Genomic DNA, 22806 nt, shown 5'->3' with positions numbered 1-22806 from the left:
ATCTAGTTCCAACCCCCTGTTATGTGTATGGTTGCCAATCACTAAACCAGGCTGCTCAGAGCCACATCCAGCCTAGCCTTGAATGCCTCCAGGGATGGGGCATCCACAACCCCCTTGGGCAACCTGTTCCAGTGCCTCACCACCCTCTGTGTGGAAAAACTTCCTCCTAATATCCAACCTGAACCTCCCCTGTCTCTGTTTAAAACCATTTCTCATACAAGAGCACTGAGCTCACAGGTGCCTGCCTATCAGAGGAGGATTTTTACTTGTGTCTATAGTAAAAAGTAAATTAATAGATCAGTGATTGGAAGTAAAATAATTGAATCACATGGATTTCTTACCTGAAATAATACCGAGATGCATTGTTCTATTTGGATCCCATAAAATAGTTTGAAAAGAACACAGTCTGAAAAAGAAAAAAAAAAAAAAAAAGCCACGACACAACCCCCTGAGCCTTTGGTGTGTAGCACACGCAGCATTTCGTATGAGGGAGTCGATCTGCTGAATCCCTGGAGGAAAGAGAAGAAGAATTATCTCAGATTTATTAGGGCTACTTCTTCGTTTCCTCAGAAGGTCACTCTGGAAACTTTGCTAAAACTTTCAAGCCAGTCTCCAACTTTTCTATGTATAATTCATCTTTGGTCTCTTGCATTTCTTTTCTTTATACCAAGTCCTAAACCTTTCAACTGATATTATAAAATCCAGGATGAAATGAGCGTTCTGAAAGGGGAACCAATAAGACCTGCTTGTTGCTGAGGTTTGTAAAGATCAGCTTTTAATAGTTGCGACTGTTACAGGCTTTGATGTCATCACTTAAAAAGTAAAACTGCATTTCTCAGTGGACTTTGGAGCCAGCTTAATGCCATGCAGCAGGCTTTGTAAAATTGAAAAGTTTGTCATATGGGATCAGGCAATGATTATATATATATATATATATATATAATTTAAATTCATTCACGCACAATATAAAATGCTGGAGAATTCCAAGGTATATGCAGCTGCTTGTTTCTCTTCAGCTAAAACTGTTAGGTTGTCTCCGACACACTGTGTTTTCTGGATCTCAAATGCATAAAATGAGCTAATGACTCAGAGGAAATTATTGGTATTGCTTACACTGCTACGTTCGCTTGATTTCCTACTGTCTACGTTGAGTTTTCCCAAGGGCTCTGTTTTATTGTGCTGAAGATACTTTAAAATATGCAGATGTCAGTGTTAGTGCAAGTTGGGAACTGAGGATAAGTGCTTAGTCACAAATAAGTGTAAGACAAATTGTCTTTGCTGAAAATAAGAGTCTAGACAATAGATGGGAAGACTCAGAGGGCTCATTACAGTGGATGCAAGCTAAAGAGAAAGGTCTGCATATTTCATTACAAGGAACCACATTTGGCACACCTTTGATGCATGTGCAGGTACATGGAGCGTTTGCTACAGAGGTGTTTTGTATCTGAGCTTCTGCTGCATTTCCTCATTTCAGGCAGAGATGCAGCACTGTATTTTACAATTTATAGATAATACCCTCTATATAGTCATTGCAGAGGTACGCATAAGTGACAGCTCTTTGGTGATAAGTTGACAGCCAAGCAGAGCGGCAGGCTTTTTGTCTATAGACTCATGTTCTCCTCGGAGACAGAGATATCAAACATATGTCAGGAGTGCATTTAGCTGTTTGCTAATAGCTGATGTTGCAGTACTTTCTGAAACAGTACTGAAGAGCAACTTCCGTTTAATCAGAAGCTTAGAGTTTCCATAAAGGCGTAAAATTAAATTAGAGGCAGCAAGGTTTTATGAAGATGTGGTATGTGTTAGCCTCTGAGCGAAATGGGAATGGTCCTTACCAAAATGTAATAAATGACTTTTGTGAGTGGTGTGGGTGAGGTAGAAATCTCAATCTCGTCCACCCAGAAATCAGCGGGGAGAAGCTATGTCACTTTGCTGCTGTAACTGTCAGGGCTGGATAATACAACTGAAAGAAAGATGTTCCCTCTTTCAAAGTGCACTACAGAAACCTGAGAGAAAAGTGCAATGTCTAAAGAAATGGAGCAAGCATTCCCTATGAATAGAGTGATATAGCAAGAGCAGGCATTGTAAAGCTCCACAAATGGTAACTGCTTTTGCACTGAGAACATAAAATAGCCCAAGGTCACCGTGGTAGCCAAAATGAATCTCTCCCAAAATGCAGACATGCTAACCAGTGCAGTGACCAACACACTGTATGGTGCCACTTGGGCCACTGAAGCATCTGGGCATTTCTGGAAGCCTTATAGCACAGCTGGTTTCAGTGGAACCCACAAACAGAATCTCATGCATGTTTTGGAAGTGAAACTTTTTTCCAAGATCTCATTTCTGGATGTCTCCATTGTATTGCTTGCATAATGCTCACATGGCATGGAACTCAAGGGAATGGTCTGGTAGGTTATTCAGGAAACTTTATTGCTGGATTTTTTTGTTTTTGTTTTGACTTCTGATGGCTCCTATCTTAACTACAAATAGATGGAGATGATACGGCGTGTCTCTAAATACTGAAGTGTGGCAGTTCAGTGATTTTGAAATTGTCCTTGTTGAAATTACACTTCCAGGCAGTTAAGATCGCATTACCATAGAATAGCTTGTGTTGAAAGGGATCCTCAATCCCATCTAGTTCTGACTCCCATGCTCTCAGACATGGTTGACCTCACCAGACCAAGCTGCCTAGGACTCCATCCAACCGGGCCTTGAATAATTCCAGGAATGGGACATGGGACACCCACAATTCTTTTCAGGAAGAAGGTGTAGAGAGATATCTTTACGCCAACCATAGCTTTGTGTCTCACAAATCAGTTTTTAACATGCTGGATGGCTTCCAAGATCAGACAGGAGTGGGCACATTGCTGGGCTCTCTGCGCCACTGTTACATAGGGCTGTGATGTGGTGAGCAAAGTGGTGGTCACAAAGATTGAAGGAATCTCCATTTCCTTGCCCCAAGACGACTATATTGGTTCAGTGTGTCCAAGTTAAATATTTGGCAATTAAAGTTAAAAAAAAGTCACAAATGAAATAATTAAATTACCATTGTATATTTATACATTTAACCAGAGTGTGTATGCCTGTTCTGCTCGGTTCATTATCTCTCTTGCAAAAAAGAACAAATTCATTCTGATTAAGGATCAGATCCATATCGCTTGTGGCAACCAGACACATCAAAAGTGAAAGAAAACAAGCAGGCAAAGCAACGTGCTTCTGAAGCCTGTAGAGTTTCCCACTGTGCCATAAGCATCACCATCCCCTGGTGGCAAATTTCTTTCTTCCTCAGTAAAGCTGGGCAGCAATTTCTGCAGGATGTGTGCTGGAGTTTTGGATGGTCTCCCCAAACTTTAATGACACTCCAAACTGTGTGCAGCAGGGAATTAACCTCAATCCCCTCTGTTCTGCAGTGCCACAACCAGCTCCCCACTGCTGCCTTCCTTCTGCTCCCGTGTTTCCTCAGCTTGGCCCTAATACGTGAGTCAGTCCTCTGTGATGTTTGCTGACAGAAAACTGGGAAAGAGCTGTGACAGAGTGGGCATGTTGAGATGCAGGGTGCTCGCCGAGTTTTCTGGAAGGAGGTGGCCAACATGCCTTGGAGCTAGAGGAGCGGATAAATGTAGCTGGTACAAGGAGAGGGCAGCTGTGTCAGAATCATAAAATGGGTTTTCGTGGTCCTGGCGCCAGCATACTTTGTCTTCATTAATAAATTATTATACTGAACTGTGATGTTTAATTATTAGCAGGATTCTTTATATTTTCTTTCTTTAGAGCAATGCTCCCACTCTAACAGGAAAAAAAACAAAACAACAAAACACCCAGCTTGGCTTTGTCCGTATGTTTAATCATATCTAAGCAAGTTCTAATGAATTTTGTATTTAAAATTTTATGTTATCTGACTCTCTGTTTAGTATTTTGGGAACGTGTCCATATTTAGCTTATGTTAGAGGGGAAGATCCTGTTATGGAGGTGAGAGCAGCTGAAGTGGGGCAGGGTGAAATTCTCTGCTGCACATTATTTCTGGTGGTCACAAAAAAGTCATTAATGGAAAACTTCGAGGACTGTTAAGTTAAAAGTTCATCTAAAAAGCTGTTCATCAAGAGCAAGAAACGTCTCCCTTACCCTCACCGAATGAGAGTTATGGGGAGAAGAATCATAAAGGTGTCACGGAGGAAAGTTATAGTTCCTGATATAACTGAGATGCCCCTATTTAACATGAAGTTGAAGGGGTACAGCATACCAAAACTTTCCCAAATTATAATACAATTTTCCTTGAACGATTTGGGAAGATGAGCTGATGAGACTGATAAAATATATGTAAGTATGTATTTTAAAAAGGATGCATTTGGATGAAAAGAAGATCTGAGGTTACTTTTTGAATTATTTAGAATATTGTCAGGAAGAGGAAACTGATTAGTTGTTTCTACCTAGTCCATGATGCAACATGATCAATAAGCACGAGCTATTCTTAACCTCACCCCCTGATTTATGGCCTCCTTAGTCAAGACGCCTGAAATTTCTTTTATTCATCTTTCATTAAAATAGTTTGGAACACATATATATTTTCAAGGCCGTGGAATTTCTAATGAAGCCTCCAGAAGTGTTGTTATGAAACGAGGAAATCAAAGTCTAAGTGATGGCTGTGCCCAAAGGGAACTGCATCTGGGGAGATGAACTGCACAGCACGGTAGCCGTAGAGCAGGCTGTAGCTGTGCTGCACGTGGGAGATGCTGCTGCCTGCCCTCATGCCAGGTGCTCCCAGTGTTGGGCTGGGAATGGGCAGCACAGAAGGGCTGCTGATGTGCTGGTTATGAACCATCAGCTCACGGATCCTTTGAGAACATGGAGATGTGAACCTGTTGGGAAGCGAATCTTTATCATGTCTTTCAATTAACTAACAGAGAGAAATGCAAATTTGGCAGCGTTTGTTCAGTGGTGATGGACTCTGGATTAAAGGGCTTGTCTGTAGAGTTAGGCACATTTCACTTGAACAAGGACTTTCAGGAACTTATATACCACTTTGTCAATAATAAAAAGCAGACTTTCTGCTCTCTGCACAGAGCTGTCTTGCAACTAAACAGTGACAGATGCTTTCTTAATGCTCTAGTCTGCTCTCATGGGACAGCAGCAAATAAAATTTATATTTTTTGTATCTTTCCTATGTTTCCTCTTTCCAATGAAGCTGAGCAAGGTGCACATGGGAATGCAAAGTGCAGTTTTCATACTGTGTCCCATAGAATTGGGGAACATAATTTCCATTGGTGTGGAATATGTTGAGATCTTGCTTCTTAACTGTTCCTTGTTCAGTGCTCTCTCATTTGTCATCATTGCCTAAGTTGCATTTTTGAATGTAGTGACCTGTTTCCATTAATTAACAGAAAGTTTGGAATTAAATTCGCAAGAGAAATTACTGTCATAATCATAAACATAACTGCACCTTCTGGTTGATTCTATTTCTGGTTTTTTTGTTTTTTGTTTTTTGTTTTTTTAATTTAGACAGTTTTAGTTTAAAGTAAAATCTGGTATTGATTTTTTTTTTGAAGTGAACTGGAAGTCCATTCAAACACACCGACATGGAACACGATAATTCTCAGTGCAGCAGCTAAACTGAGTTATGATCTCAAATGGGAACTTCAAGTAGACTGAAATTCTGTATTTTAATTGCATTTTGAGTATTAAAGGTATATATATCCACATCCACCATTAAAGGCCAAACCCATGTAGCATCTTCAGTTCTCATCATCAGCCACATGTGGGTACTGGGAATGAAAAGTAGAGTAGCAAGGAAGGAATTCCCAGTTGATTTACACTGCAATTTTTAATAAAAGAACAGAAAGTCTATACCTCCATTCTGTAGATTCCTTACATATTAATAAATGAATCTCTGAGAATGGCACACACAGAACAAGAGGTTCCAGGAAGAAATGTTACAATCCATTTTGAAAATGTTTGGTGATTTTTGAAAGCATTTCAAACAGTGAGACGCAATAGAGTAGGACACTTTAATTTTTGTAACACTGATTGGTGTTCTTTAAATTATTTCTTTTGAGAAAGCAGAGCTCTGTAAGAAGATTACTTCATTCATCTGCAGCCTGTGAGGGTCAGGCACCGCCAGAGAAATTGGAATTGGATGTTTTTATGCAGATAGTCCTTCAGCACACTGATCTCAGTCTTCCCACATATGACATCAGGGGCGAAATAAATGTGCAAACTTTGACTTGTGTTTAAAAATAATTTTGACAGATGGTATATGCACAGGCAACATAAAGTCTGGCTTTATTTTGCGTTTATGATTTTATGTCAATAATTACTTCGTTTCTTCTGAAGGAATAACATCTTAAGAGATAATTACACCTTGAAAATGGTCTGCTTAGTTCAGTTTATCACAAATCATAGTGTCTTTCTATTAAAGCAAGTCTTCCTGAGTAGTGTATTTTATTATGTAGCAGCATTGCATATAACAATTACTTCCTTTCCTGTTGTGCTGTTGCAAGAATCCTTGAAATCTACACTGTAAATGCACCTGCCAGGCTTCATGCTCCTGCAATTATTTTTTTATTTATTTCACTCCTGCTCCTCATATTATCCCAGAAATTATCACTCAGCTTTCCTCCCCATCTATTCTCATGTTTCAAGGCAGAAAACAGAAAGTCAGGTGAGATTGAAGTTGTATAAACCCAGAAGAGCTTCCGATGTCTACAAGTAAGATGACCAAACACACTCAAGTTCCAAAGGGGGTTCCTGGCCCTGTGTGTGTGGACTGCCCATACCTTGCTGCGTTCTCCTAGTCTCAAGGAAAGGTCTTACACTGACTGAACATTTATTAGCATTATTCATTATTCACTAGTTTTGTCCACTGCTCATTCAACCGTGCCATGCTAAATCTATCTGCTTCATGGCTCACATCTCCATTTCTTCTCCTTTTATCAGGCAGAGTCATTCTGAATTACAATATATGCAGTGATAACAAATGCACTGTGGTGCACCCGTTCCTATAAGTTCTCTGCCTTCAGAAGTATCCTCTGAAGGCAATGTGATACAGAGAAGTAATCATACATGTGATAGAGTTTACATTATCAAATGTTATTTAACCTGAAGTAGGATTCACAGGTTGGCTTCTCTTATTAAGTTACGATAAACTCATGCAAAATCAATACTGAAGAGGAAATTTAAACCCACTGTGCAATGCTCAGAGTTAATATTTCACTTATTTATGTGAGTGCTACATCGTATGGAGGAAGGAGTTGTGCATTACCCTACTCAATATCATATAGTGGGGGAAGTAATGCAAGTTACATCCTCGTCCTTCGAAACCAGAGAAATTACAACAGTGCATTTGGAAAGTCACTCAAGAAAATAAGTTGCATTTTACTTAAAAGTACAACTGGAATGTTATCTGCCAAGATTTTTGTCTGGTAGGACCAAAGTTCCTCTGGTACTTTCTGGAAGAGCAGACTTCAAGTAGAAAAGCAGGGAATACCACTGTTCCCCTCCCCTCAAAGCATAAATCCCAGCAAAAGCAAGCACTTCGAACTAGACTTGAATGGCTGAATATGATTTGCATAACAGTAACATGTCCTGTAAACACACTTTGCCTGTAAAACATGGAAACACGGCTGAAAATTAAATTTCCAGAACAGAAACTGTGTTAATACACCCTCACTGATGTGCTGGAGGTCCCAGACACAATCAAGAACAGAACAAGCAGGCTTTCAACTGTTCCAAATCAAATTCTTTACAGCATATGACTAAGGTGCCACCTCGTAAAACTCATTCCGCAGCAATTAAATCCAAATGCTGCTGGAACTGTTATTCTGTACAGCTTGCAAATAAGGCTCCTACTGAACCGTCTCACACACCTCTGATTCCTTTCAAGATACTGTGGCAAACACAGCAAGTTTCTGTGCACACAGATGTGAATGATGGCAAGGGGTTTGCCAGGTTTGTCCTGCATTTTGAACCTTTTTGTGCAGCTCTCCAACAAAATTAGGTTATTAAGTCCTAAATGTGACCACTTGGGATTTGTCTTTATTAAGAAAGAAAGAGAGCTTGGCTTGAGCTGGTCTCCTGGCTCCTATTTCAGATAGGCTAAATTGTTCCGTAGATCATCTGTCTCCAGAGAATCATGCTTCCTTTTTGGAGTATCCATATGTTTGTGCCTGAACTTCCATCTCACTCAGATACATGGGAAGTAAGTTCACTATTTGTAGGTTTTTCTTTGCAGTATAAATGCAGCAACTAAAATCTCAGAGTCCTGAAAGCTTGTTCTCAAGATGATCCAAGTTGTCCAAGCACTGGCAGAGCCATATCAGGCAGGGCTCAGGACTAGCTGGGGGAATTCCCATTCTGTTGTGATCACTTCAATGCCAAGCAGAGACACAGCATTAAGTTATGGTATATGCATTACTTTACCTTTCTTCAAACTTCATCACATCAAATGCACTGATGCATGGTGGTCAAAGTTGTCATGACTGACTTTTGGGGATGATGAAAAGAAGCAACAGTTAAGTAAAAGCAGATGTGAGAGAATAACACAGTTCCTAATTGCACAACCACATAATCCAACAATTCTTTCAAATATTTTTTATGATTTGTTACCTAACTGCAGAAATATTCAACACATTTCAGTTGATGACATGAGAAGTTCTAGAGGATTCTTGTAGTTCTTATAAGATTTATCAGCAGCCACTGATGTATGACTTTGGAATTTGTCCCTGTGCTTTCACTGGTTGTAATGATGAAAAAGTACATTTTCTTTATTTGTATCACAAAGCACAACTTATATCCTTAAAATCAGGTGTCACCTTCCACCTCTGATCAGTAGAACCCTACATTAATTCCTTTAAGACATTATCATCCCTTGAGCTGGCCATCCAAAGGCTTTAGGAATTGCAGAATGCACTTAATTAACTTGCCTGAACCACTGCTTATTCCATTTGTCTTTTTTTCCCTTTCTTGTTTTGGTATCACAGTGGCATCTGTTTGCTCTCATCCTTTTCCACCTGCCCCTGCTAATTATAGGTAAGCAAAATGAAAATCTAACCTTGCTGGAAATCTGTTAATATTAAAATATTCCCTTTGACAAGCCCGTAAATCTCTAAGCCAGATAGTTCATCAGTGCCTTCCACGTGAATTCACCTTTGGAGTGGATGCAGATCTGCAGTACAAAATAGTAATTGCTTCTTGCCTATCTAAATTTACTTTTCAACTTAGAAAGCTGGGCAAAACTCCTGTTTTCATGCTGAGAATTGGCAGGGATGAACTGTTCCCAATCTTAATGGAAGACGAACAAATAATTTTTTAAAGAAATTATTCTGTGAATATGTCCTTTTAAGAACTCAAAGTTATTTGCTACCATTATTATAATCATTATTAAATATACATGCAACACTATACAAATACAGCGGGTAGAAAAGTTGGTGTTCTGAAAACTAAGAATTAGATCGTAATATCCTTGCTCTCGGGACTTTTCAAGATGATTTCACTAGGACTTTTTGAGTAATTTGAGATGTACTTTTGACCTTTTGCCAAAGGTCTGTCAACTTTTCTTTTGATTAAAAAATACAATTTTAATAAGGAAAAAAAATAGAAACAAAATAACCCAACTGAAATTACATCCTGAATTATTTAGAGTTGCACAGGAGATGAAAGCTTCTTAGAAGTTTCCAGGGTGGAGATAATGCATCATGATCAATAAATGAATACTGTCCTTCCTAAACCCAAATATATTTGGCATACATTATTAAAAAGGCATAAAACTCTCTGATTTCATTATTAATGCAAGGTTATGCTATATCTTATGTGCACAGCTGAGAAGGTGAAAAAGCACAAAGTTACTATTTGATTTCATGGGTTTTATTTTTTTAAAGCTTTTAAAGGATTGTTGAGGACTAGATTTAGGTATTTGTTCACTTCAATCTTTCTGTCTCACATCTAGGTCCATCTTATTATATGACGGGAAGTTTAGGTTTGGAGAGATACTGAGGAGGTCTTGAAATTCAGAGTGCCTGAGGAATATGCCTTCATGAAGGCCACCCTTAGAAACAGTCTTTCAATTACAAAAGCAAAGGGTAATAGACACATGAAATGTGAATTGTCAACAAAAAATGAGTGCTGACACTACACTTGCTTTGTTCATGCCTCCATGTGTTAGTATCAATACACTCAATTTTCCAAATCCACAGGCTCTGAGTTACTATCTTCAGGATATCTGATTTGGCTGGGTCAAGCACATTCTAGCTCTTTCTTTGTGACGTATTTTCCTCCTTGAAACCTCACTGTTCTTTTGTCTTCTGTATCTGCCCTGGCAGAGACTGAAAATGTCAGTATGTCTTGCTATTCGTTTGCTGTTTGAGCTTACCTAACTCTGGAGTAAAATTCTCATGCTTGTTACAGAATGGTTGTGTTATGTTATTGACTTCGCACCTATCATCAGCTGATTCTCCTTAAAACCTCTTTTAAAGTAATATGAAGTGCCAGTAGCTGTTTCTAAAGTTTTTTGATATATTTTCAACTATTTCGTCTTGCAATAAGTTCACAGACTCCGCTATAATGAGAATCCCACTGTGCCAAGATTTCTTGACATAACTCTGCCCAGATAGACAGCTTCAGCCCTAAAGACATTGCCTCATGAGTACAAATAAGGAAGTCACTGCGTGCTGAACTTGTGCAGAGAATGGAAGTTCACTGCTTTGAGAAAAGAACACAGATTTTATGACTGTAGATGCAGCTGGAGCTCTGAGTTCTGCTCTATACATCATTTAAGGATTTTCATCTTTACAGGCTCCTGTTACTTTATAGGTTGTAGCTTGCATCTTACAATGCGTTTCCACTTGATTTTTGCTTACTTTCTAAACTGTTGAAGTTTGCATCTCATCTCCCCTGAAATAGGTGCATTTTCTTTAATCGAACTGTTTAGAAGTGGAATGAGAGCAAAAGAATACTGTACCTTCCTGAAATTGAAAAAGGATCTTACAGGGAGAAAAGTTGTTCTGTGTTTCTTACTGTTGAAAAATACTAAGTAGGCTACTTCAATTTTTTCCTACCAATTTCTTTTCCTAAGTTACTCAGTAATATGCAGATGATTCTCAACTAGATTACGAAGGTGTCCAATGAAGTTCAAATCTCTCTCTAGAAAAAGAAGAACATTGGTCTTATACTCTTCTTTTAGATGGTCAGACTTGATGATTATAATGGTGTTTTCCAGTTTATGATTCTATGATTCCTCTAACTCTGACAATACAGAGTTTGCTCACTTCTTACGTACTCCAAAACAGCGAACATACTTGATGCTTTCTGCTCTGGGAATACTTCAGTGCCACTCTTAGAAGGATTGTCATGAGATTCTACTGCTTTATAATTAGGAAAAATATTTCTCAACATTTCTTGAAAGTAACATGATTGCTTTACGAGTATTTCTTCTAAACTCTCATGTCAACTTTTGTATTTTGAAGATGCGGCTGTTAGGCAAGTTGACTCCTACATTTTCATTTTTTATTCTTCAGAACATAAATCTTTTTAACTTCACTGCAAGATCCAATTTCCAGGTCACTCGTTCTGATAGATGACAGACTTGTAAATCTCACCCAGAGTTGTTCACACATAAACTTAAAAAGCAAGCAAGATGGAAACTTTTAAAGCCTTGTACTTCACTATGAACTGAACCAGCACAGTGATGCCTCTTGCAGATTAAATAAACGTTAAGAGCTATTTTACTTCTTAAATAATGCATGAATTACCACAAATTGTTAAAAAAAATTAATTCTATAAGTGCTGAAACCTTCAAAGTCAAGAAAACATAACCTGAGCTAGAAAGATATATTACAATACTGTTCCTTTGCATTAATATACACATATGGCAAAGGAAGGTGATGACAATGTCTTCTAGTAGGCTATAAACTCTACAGAGCAATACAAATAAATAAAAAAAAAATTACCCTTTCCCACAACCAGTAACAAGAGAAATACAATCACTCTAATTGTTGCTAACCCTTAAATGAGGGTGAGGAGGGGTGGATCCTGGCTCCACCCCTCATTCTGGTGGACTTGCATTGCTTGCACCTGAGCTCCCTGTGTTAGCCAAGTTCAACCATTCGTTTAGGCTGTGACCTGGCAATTCCATTGTAGTATGCAAACTGATACTGTGTTAAAAATAAATAAATAAATAAATAAAGAATACAAAAGAAGGTGAAAAGCACTGACATATGTGAATATCTGCATCATTTTAGAAGAGATGGAAAACACATGAGAATTGACATCTCTGTTGTTAGCCTGTTTTGCTGCTCGTCAGCCCCAGTAACAGGCTTTGTTACTGGTTGCTCAGGCCAACATTATGCATCTTTGCTGCCCTTGTAATTGTAAACTCTAATAATTTTCAAGCACTGCCTATTTTGGAAAGGAAAGGTAAAAAATTTAAATGCTGGTTAGTGTTTAACAGTATTAAAGAAGATAATGTAACTGCTTATATGATGTTCTGCAAGAGAAAGAGGAGAAAAGACAGGCAGAGGGATTTTTGAAACAAAATTGAACGTTTAACTTAATACACTTTGATAGGGATACTGACACATTCATATTTCAAAGATGAAAATTTAACGATGGAATGTTGGATATTTTTAGTTTCTTTTCAGTTCCCAATAGACTGAGTGTGTGGTGTGAAAGATTTCCAAAACCACATGTTGCCTTGCTCATGTTCCCTTTAAAGTAATTGGAGAAGCTATTACTGACTTCTAAGGCAATGGATTTATTCTTTGTCAAATTGGTTTGCAATTTGGTTAGGTATAATAGGATGATTTTTATAGGAAGATTATTACTTTATATTCTATTTAACCATACATGTTTGAAAAACAGTTTGTCATAGTAGTAAGATTACATTTTTTTTAATGCTGTGTATCATCTGCATGCTTTTAGAGAGATAGTATTTTTAGCAGAAATACCAACACAAACAAAAATCAAGACAAAAAGATGCATCTTTCTTTCTCTTATCAGCAAGCTCCAAAAAAATACTTCCAGTCATTCCATATCTCAGTAGTCAATGTCATCATTTAAGTCAAACATAAATACAAAAGAAAGAATAGGCAGCAACTACTTATCTTTTTCACCTAATTTATTTTGCGGTTCCTTTCTGTAGTTGTGCATCTTACTTTTTATTTTACATGTATTATCGAAGCTATGAAGCCATTGCTAAACGTGTGGCTGAAAGCAAATTTCAAATGTGATGGGTAAAATTGATTAAGAGCTCTTACCAGAGATAATAGGCTCTGAGCTCTCCAGCTCTATCAAGACCACAACCCTTGCTGGAAATATAATGAAGGAATAAACTAAAAGAAACGAATGATTCAACCCTAAACTTCCAGGAAGCCTGGAAATACTCTACCAGCTTGCAGCAGTAGTACATGCACGAGTTCTTTTTTATTTTTTTTCATTAAAGTTTAAGAAGATTTGGAGCAGATCTTGTATAAAATATATTCTGCTCAGAATGCAGACTCTATAAAGCTTATCTCTGTCAAAATTCACCCTGGTTCTATCTTTTTTTAATCCCCCCTGTAAACCACAGATGGTGATTACCATGGTCTATATTTTACCTATAGGGGCCAGGAGGAGGGTATGTCAAAAACAACAAGGAAGCATAAAAAGATGTCCAGTCCCAGGAAAGCTCTCTCTGGTAACCCATCTCTGCACGTGCTTAACTCTGCGGGTATATATTTGATATGAGAATAGTGTTAGAAACATATTGCAGGAACTTAAAATGAGATAAAGATCTTTGTACAAGAGTAAGATCAACCTTTGTGTAAGGACACCTTCTAATTTTTGTGATTGCAGTTCCTTTCTGCTCTTGTCCTTCACATCTTGTGATGCATAGGTTTAATTTGTTGCTTTTCAAATTCCTACTGGCATCAAGGCCTCGTAAACGTTGGCAAAAAATCCCTGTTAGATTCCATGTTATAAAATTGAGAGGCCAAGTCTGGCAAATCAGTCCTCCTAGCTGAAACTCCTCCAGGTTCCATGTGAATGGATAGCTCTGACCTGCACCTGCTTCATTCTGCAGTGTCTTTATGTGGCATTGAACATAATTTTCCAGATGAACCTTCAGTAACATCTCTCCCATTGCCAGGGTGCCACACCGTGATTTATCTTTCATTCTCCTGTTTGCCCTGTGTGGAGCCTCTTGCTACTGGGCAGATGGTTTTATTATTTGCAATCACCACAGGATCTCTCTTATGATTTCTTTATTCAGCAATGATTTTCATGTTTATTTTTGGTACTGAGATTATTGCCTTGCTTTTGCCAGCACTGGGCTGTCTGTATTCAGCCATAAACCAAATCTACTCAATCACTGCATATCTAATTGTTCTGCTGTATGTTACTATTTTTGTGTCATCATTAAATGTAGTGATTCTGGAAATTGAACACCTCTCTGCCTCACTTGTTTCTCAGATAATTCCACCATGATGACCTAGCAGCTTTCCTTTAGATGCTCATTTTTCCTTTTGATGCTCATTAGATGCACCCCTGTCCTTGCCTAAGTGGGAGAATATTTTAAGTTACTCATAGAAATTCATATTTTTCTGCTTTATGTTTTTGTAGCATCTTTACCTATTGTTAAAGTATGGGCAGAACTCATCTGAGCCACCACTCTTTTTTCTGTCAGAATAATAAACTGTTTAGAAGGACTGAAAAAATACTTCTTTTTCCACTGGTTAATCACCAGGTGATATGATTCTGTATTTGTGTTCAAGCAAACATTTTTAACACTAGTTTCTCTCTTAGTACTTGGAGTCCTTCTGTGGCACAAAATCCAGTTAGAGCATTATCATCGCTCGAAGCAGATAATGCGATTTAGGCTATTAGTGTAGATGGGCACCACACTAATAACTGCCCCTAAGTTAGGTTACATTTTTGGCACAAGAAGAGGAATTATTAGGTAACATGTTTTAAATGTGATCCATTGCAAAATATTTTTAGCCAGGGCTAAATGTAACTATGCTCTTTTTGGTGCCCAGGTAGAGTATTTTAGCAGTGCTGCAGACCCACATGCTGATTAAAACTGTAACTTCCTTCTGTTGCTTTTGTATGGACTGGAAGAGACTTATACTTGAATAGTGGTTACACACTGCTTACAATGTCTTCTAGACAAAGCCTCTGTAAATGAAACTCTTTCAATAGTAGAAAGGCCAAAAGTTTTTTTAATATAACCTAGAAATGACTCACAACTGAGGAAGATGTGGAATTACCATCCAAGCTCTCTCACTAAAAAATCATCAAAGTGGATTTGTTTTATTTCTGTACTTTGTATGTTTGTTTTTTGGGCTAAGATCCTCCATTTCCTCATTCTGTCAGACTGCGTTCTTTTATTTTGCGAGTCATTGCAATGATGTGAATAAAGAGCTGCTCAAAGTCTTCCCCCAAATTGCTCTGCTGCATCGACAGATACAGTCTCACTGTACAATACCTATTCCTCAACGTTGGGAATGGAAAAGCAATGCAGACTCCTTGAATTTAGTTATAGACCGGACATTTTCCAGCATCAGAATTGAAGCACTGAGACTTGGCTCCATCATCAGGCCTGCGATGCTGGTGTTTCTCTGACCATACCTGCTGCGATTCATCAGCTTGGAGTGATGGAGCAAAGAAAGCAGAAATATGACATGTGCTGTGTGATGACACTGGGCACCTCTTTTAGCTTTTTTAGCCCTCTGTGACACGTTGACACTCTGTAGTTGTGCCAGTCTTAGGTTGTGGTACAGGCACAGGCATTGAGCAAGTCCCAACTCAGCAGGATGCAGTGGGATCTCATGAGCACATGAAGCTGATGTCTTCATGGACTTTGAGGTCCATCTCATCTCTGTGTGGAGTGGATTTTTTGTGAAATATTTTCATCCCTCTTCTAACCGTTTCTAACTCCAGAGTACAGCTGTAGGTCATTACTTTTAGTTCATACACCCACTGAACCTGTGTTCATTGCTGGACATCCCTGTTCCTTGATCTTATGTTTTTGGCTCTTAATCTGAGCATTATGATTAGATTGCTTTTTGAATGGACTCCAAGTCTCCTGTGCTGCATTTGACAGTTTCCAATAAACCTACATTTCTGATTCATGGATACCACAGCTATAAAATTTGGCACAGAATAATTTTACCTAGCAGTAAACAAGATGAAAATACAGAAATCAAAAAGACTTTTACAGGTAAAGGTTGTTACCCCTTGTGCTCCTTTTATTTCTTTTCTTTCTCTATTATAAAGACATTTGCAGAATTCAGCTTTCCTGTTACACTGTGCATCCCAGTTTCATTTACTACAGAAAATACCTTTTCATTCATTCAACCATGAAGCTATCGCTCATACAAATGGATTTTTTCTATAAACATCATCCTGTGTAGTCAGGTCTGGATCACATCAGAAAAAGCTGCTTGAAAAGAGCAGTTGTAACAGTGCCTAACCTTCTGTTTCTCCTTTGCAATCAGCAGCTCTTCTACCTGAAGTCCATCTTAAACCCGCAAATCTCCTGTATCTTTTCATCTTTTCATCTTTTTTTTTCTTTTCATTGCATATAGTTTGCAAATTATTCTTCATCTGATGTCTGTTTTTATACAGATCACCACTAAGGTGTTTCCCAGCAGCACCTACAGTCTCCAAATTATCCGTCCTCTGCATTCTCTTTTGATGGCTGTTACAGCCTTCTTCACAAACATGCAGTATTCCTCCTTGGAGAATTTCAATAGCCAATCACAGTTCCTCTTCCCCCTGTACCACAAACCTCTTTTCATTTATCAGCCTTTTATTCCTTTGCTTCTCCTTCCCTTCCCTTCCCTTCCCTTTCCTTCCCTTCCCTTCCCTTTTCCTGTAACCGATGTAACCAACATCTCTTTTCAGAAATACAGTATAATTCAAGTGGGAGAAATACAGTATGATCCAATCTAACAGTGGCTGTGAAAACACCCATTCTTCCAACAGCAAAATGTGGTACAGCAGCCAGACCAGAGCTGCTTCTCTTCGAGATTAAACATTAATTCCAGTTCCTCAAACTTTTGTTGAAATTGAAAGGAAGAGTGGTCATTATTTGAAAATAAGATTTAGTTTTCAGTTTATGAAAACTGAAAACTTTGACTCCATGCAAGTAAATCCAATAGTGCTGCTATGGTGAATGTAGACAAGGAGCCCAATAAGCCTAAGCAGCAGAGATGAGGATGGAATGACTAAGGCTAATGAAAAGAGAGACTTTACTGGGCTTTCAGAAGGTAGAATCAGTGGTTCAATATTTACTGGCCTGAGATGGGCACCTGCAGAGTAAATAAACTGCTAAAAGCCCCTGGGCCTGGCCAAAGAAGTGGTCAGGATTGCAAAGCTTACAGCAGGCTGCCGCAGTAGTAGGAGCTACCACCTAAGGGATGCGCTACGTTTCCTGACACAGCAGCGGTGCAAAGTCTCTCTTCAAGGAAAAATTAGTCTTAGGTAGAAAGCAAGTGTTTGCCCTTGCTTTTGTTCAGTAAGCACTGCAGCTTGCTGGGGGAGGAAGAGTTGGTGTTGAGTTGAGGAGCTGCAAGCCAAGGGACTATGTTTAGGATGAGTAAAGGCATTGAGTTTACAGCTATCAGCTGCTGGGTGAAAACATTGTGTCTGAACTGAGGGCTGCAACAGGCAACAGAAAGCACAGGGGCGTGCTTACCCCTCCCAGCTGTGTGTCAGCTGTTAATCTCTGAACTACCCAAAGTGTAATAGTAAATGAGAAAGAAGTGAGTAAATGAGAAAGTGCTAAGAGACAGTGATTTTTCTAGAAGCTCTTGGAAAGTTGAAAAGTAGCATCTGCCTTTCTACACTGATATACCATGCTTGTCACAGTTTTTGAGACAATTTATAACTTTTTGCATATGAACATGCTTTCTTAGCCTATCTGTCACCATCTCTTCTTTACTTCCCTCTACGTAAATTAAACAAACATGATAAAACTTGCATCGTCAGACTCAATGGAAGCTCTTGCCAGCTGCTGCCACGTTATTGAGTAATACATCATTGAGATGGTAGTGAGTTTGTAATGATGTATTGCATCGATGCATCATTAGGGGAACTGTGTTCTTTGATATATTAGTCAATAACAATTGTTAGTAGGAAAATATTTTGAAAAGTCAGACTCCAGAATCTTTTTTTAAGGATTGTCCATAAATACACTGTAAATGGAAGATATTGACAGCTCATGTTCTTATATTGTCCTCTTTCTGTGTGTGAAAGTGCATAACAGGTGGCTCATGAAATCACCGGGAGTTGTTTGGGTTTTTTTGGGGGGTGGATATTCCTTTCTTACAGTTTTCAAGCATAAATAGGTACAAAAGGAAATAATGAGAGACAGAAAAGAAAGGATCCATCTTCACTTAACTAGGAAGGCAGCAAAATGTCCCTCAAAACCTAAGGATGATGTTTTGCCAGCCTAGTTCAGGTATGTCACCAGCAGTTCCCATGCAAGATCTTGGCAGGATTTAGGCTTGATTTCTCTATCAAACTGCTTAGCAATCCTTTTGATTTTCCATTTAAGTGATTTCTGTATAGAAACAATCTCAAGGCACTCTCGTCTTCTGTCCTCTCTCTCTAATTAACATCCAATGCTGATGATTACAGTTTTAAACTGTGGCACATCTTTGTTACTAATCTAGGTAATTGCCATACCTATAGATGCATCTATCAGAAGCAAATTTAAAGGCATAAATGGAGCTTAATTTAAGCACTCATTACCTCATTCTGAGTGGGTGTGAATGTGCAGTATGGGTGAGCAATTACAGGTGTCAAAAGGTACAAATAAATACATTTGTTTTCTTTATCATTTTGAAAACATTTTTTTTCTTCAATTTTCAAGGACAGCTAAAATACTTTTTTCTTTATAGAGATAAAAATTTAACCTTCAGTATGTAAAACATTTAACAAGTATCATGACCTTATTATAACAAAGCACTTTCCTTCCATTCTTGGCTCTTTGAAGAAACTCCATTTAAATGAGCCTGACAATAAAACAATTCTTCCTCTGTTGTTATGCGAGCAAATAAACAACTTAGTACATGACTAAGCTTGTCTTAGGAAAAAGTCTTTTCAAATGTTTCTTTATTGTCAAAGATACTTTTTTCTTAAGTTGTGCTGTAGCCAGCAAATAAATGCAGAAATGTGGAATTCTGAAGAAGAATATTCATGAAGTGCCAAAAGGTGGAATTAATTTCTATTTGGGATTTTTCAAGTCAAAGTTTTCACAGTGGTTTGATAACTGAATGAAGATGTATGAGCACCTTGTAGTGCAGAGATGCTCTTGAAAGCTGCTTCTCCATGACCCATTCAGCAGTATCCAAATATTCAAAGTCCATAACATGGGAAGGGTGGTACAGAGTTGACTTATTTGGTCTCTCTTCAGTTTGAAAAGCATGAAAATGAGCTTTCTACACCAGATAATTCTCTTAAGAGAAAGGGGAAAAAAAAAGTTACTCAGTTTGACCATGGCAAATTTCACGATCTTGTATCTTGAGCCAGTTCATAGTATGCATCTGACACAATCCTTTGCATCACATGGGGAAAAGAAAAATCTGATTGACCACCTTGTAGGAACACATGCAAAAAAACTGTGGAGCTGCATGACCTGAATATCAATTTGGGCATGGTATAAACAGATTCACTTTGCTATTTTTCTGACTTGTGTACTGTATCTCCACATGTATATTGAGTTTGGCAACCTATACAGGATGTTTCCAGTAGACTTTTGCCTTCCTAATTGATCTCTATGGTCTGAGAACCTACTCCAGCCCATTGTAATAAGAACGTGCTTTATGTAAGCATCCTTATTTCATCTGCTAAGTTACACTTCCCTCCATTTTCCTGGAATTATCTCCTCCAGAACTGAGAATTCGGTAAGAAATCTGTACCATCAACAAGTCCACAAAAACGAAAGTCTGAAGTCTTTCAGGAAAAGAGATGAGAATGAAAAATAAATAAAATTTCTTAAGACCCACGAATGTATTGCTTCCATTGGCTAAGACCATTGCCATTCACTTTTGACAATCTCACAGTTGCTATAATTAGCTTGACTCCCAAACCGAAAAGTTGTTTTCCAGAAATAATCCAAAAAATAATCCTGATGACTGTCTGCATTGACAAAAATTTTGGCTTGATAACATCAGCATTTTCAGACTAAAATGAATTATAGAAACAAATCCTGACTCCAGAGTTATTAATGTTCTCCCCCAGTTGCAAGCAAACAGGAACAAAATTATGATTCAGGGAGATGTATTTGTAAATAACTCTCAGGATATCCCTCAGGACATTGTAATTATGCACCGGTGCAGGTCTTTTAAATTAACTGCAGTGCAGCTGCTGACATAACGAGCCATGTTCCATGCTCACCTGAGGAACCACTGTAGAGTTTTCCCAATAATAATGAAACCAGTTTTAGAGAAGCTGAAGCATTCTTCTCAAAAACTGTTGGTAGCTTATAACACCTTTCAGTTTAGTTATGCAATTCTTGTCTTTTTTTTTTTTTTTTTTTTTTTTCCTTTTTTCTTCTGATTTCATTTACCATTTAGCAGAAATACAGAACGAGAAGAAATCTTCATCAGGTTAAAAGAGAAAACGATGTCCCTGATCAGTGTTTATCTTCCTATTTAATTTTGAAATTATATTTAGTGTCTTGGCTCTCCAAAGCAGATGGACCGTGGGCTTGCTGTAAATCAGCCTTAACAGTGCTGTCTCTTTTAATGCTTTGGGTTGTAAAACGAAAGGTGTTACTGGAATCGTATGGAGTCCACAGTGCATCTTTTCTCATTGTTAATGCCCTTTTATTGTTACTTTTTGTTTGTCATTTCAACGTGACTTAATTTTACTTTCTTGGTAACTAAAAATTATGTCTTACATTGTTTGCTGAGTGTTTTGCTCGGTAAGCTCCTATTGCTGCTGGTGTTGTGCTGCCTGGATGCAGTTTACCTGCCGCGGTTCATTTGTGGTTCTACCTTTCTCCTGCTGTGCAGTTGTTCACAATGTCACGCCTAAGTAGCAAGCAGATGATATCCCTAATAAATCAGAAAATTACTTCGTATTTTATATTGCCAAAAGATGACAGCATGAATATAACACAGGACACAGATCTGATAATTCTGCTCTGTTCTCTAAATTTTGTGTGGTTTTGCAAATTCTACTATGTCTCTATTATTTTTTATGGATTTATACTGTATTACTGGCCCTATTTTTGTCAGCCCTTTTTAGATCTTTAGCATCAGTAAAATGCTGTCTGTAACATGCAGGTAAGGAAAGGAAGAACCAAACTGCAGATGGATTGCACAAAAAAACTTGGGACAGTACAGTCTGAGAGCTGTACAAAGTTATCCATCTCACTGCTCAGCCAGGAGCTCATTGTTCCATAGCCTGGTACAGTAGAAGAACCATATATAGCAGCTTTGATCAAATCAGAAGGAACTTTCTGTTTCCAGCAGAAAGGAGCTAATCCTCAGACTCTGTTAACTTCTTTGTTTTGCTTTCCTTCCTCATGCCTTTGAGTCAACTTTGAAGTTGACGATAAAGATCCTAATTCGCTATTTTCGGATTCCTCTAGTTTCACAGAACTGTTTCTTCATAATATCAACTAAGTCACCAATTTTGTAAGTAGGTCTCCATTGGGTATTTTTAGGAAGGGTCCATATGTGCAGTATGACTGTTGGAGCATATCAGGAAATAAAATTCTCCAGTAAGCTCAGCTCCAAAATTATCACCTTACTACTTTGCTTGAACTAAAGACAGAGTTTCTTGTACCTATCCTTTCCTCCACTTATCTTGCAGATGTTTCACCATTAGTCAGGGAACATCTTGGCCATAATTTTGCTGGAAAACATACCAAACAAGAAGTTAGATTTGTAACTAAAAAGCAGAAAAGAAATAATTTGGGGGGAAATCTCAACTTGAGGGTGGCTTTGGGGGAAAGATATCAAGGTCTCTGGGAAACAAAGGAAAAAGTCCGTTACCAGCACCATAGGAACTGAGGGGAAAAAAAAATATGTATGCATAGGCACTGCGCAAATGGGGTTAAGCTGCTATGGCATAGCTTTTTTTCCACTATAGCTATTCAACCATCATGAAGGAAAGAGCCTGTGGATTGTTTAGCTTCTGTAGCTTTCCTTGAGAAGAAATCAAAATATTACAGTATTTCATAGTAACAGAAAACCTTCCACTGACATCCCTTTTCTTTTTTTCTGAAGGTTTACCTGTTTTTACTTGCTCATGCATTGAGCCAATCTGCAGAGAGAATTAATATATTAGATATACCAAGCCAGCTCATTTTTCTTCTGTCGCTTTTGCCATGATTAATGATAGTGAAAATGTGTTTAACTCAAATGACACTTCTGGTATTGCTCAGTGCTTAGATTTTTTTTTCTTTTTCTTTTTTTTTTTGTTTGAGTCTGCTATCATTAACTAAAAATAAATTCCAGTTGAAATGCAGAGGCAGATAAAACTATTTCCTTCTATTTCTTTTTTATTCTTGCTTTCTCCCTCTGGAATGACTACATTTATACATTTTGAACATTTCCAGAAACTGTAAACCTTAAGCAATTAAGCAACATTTAAACTTACTGTACTTTATCAATATGAGATGATATATTGATATCTTCTTTAGGTGGACACTTTCGAACTTATAATTGTTAATGTACTAAAAAGATCTCCTGGCCCTGAGGTGATTGGGCAATGAAAATCTGTCTTCCATCAGATAAACCTACTTTAAAGAGAATCGATACCTAAATCTATCACGTGCTTTTGTAATAATGTGCTGCCCTATATTGCAGGAAAAAAAAGTAGCCA

Source organism: Tetrao urogallus (genome assembly GCF_951394365.1).
Source record: "Tetrao urogallus genome assembly, chromosome: 9".
In the NCBI taxonomy this organism is placed as follows: domain Eukaryota; kingdom Metazoa; phylum Chordata; class Aves; order Galliformes; family Phasianidae; genus Tetrao; species Tetrao urogallus.
This window is presented reverse-complemented; position numbering follows the sequence as displayed.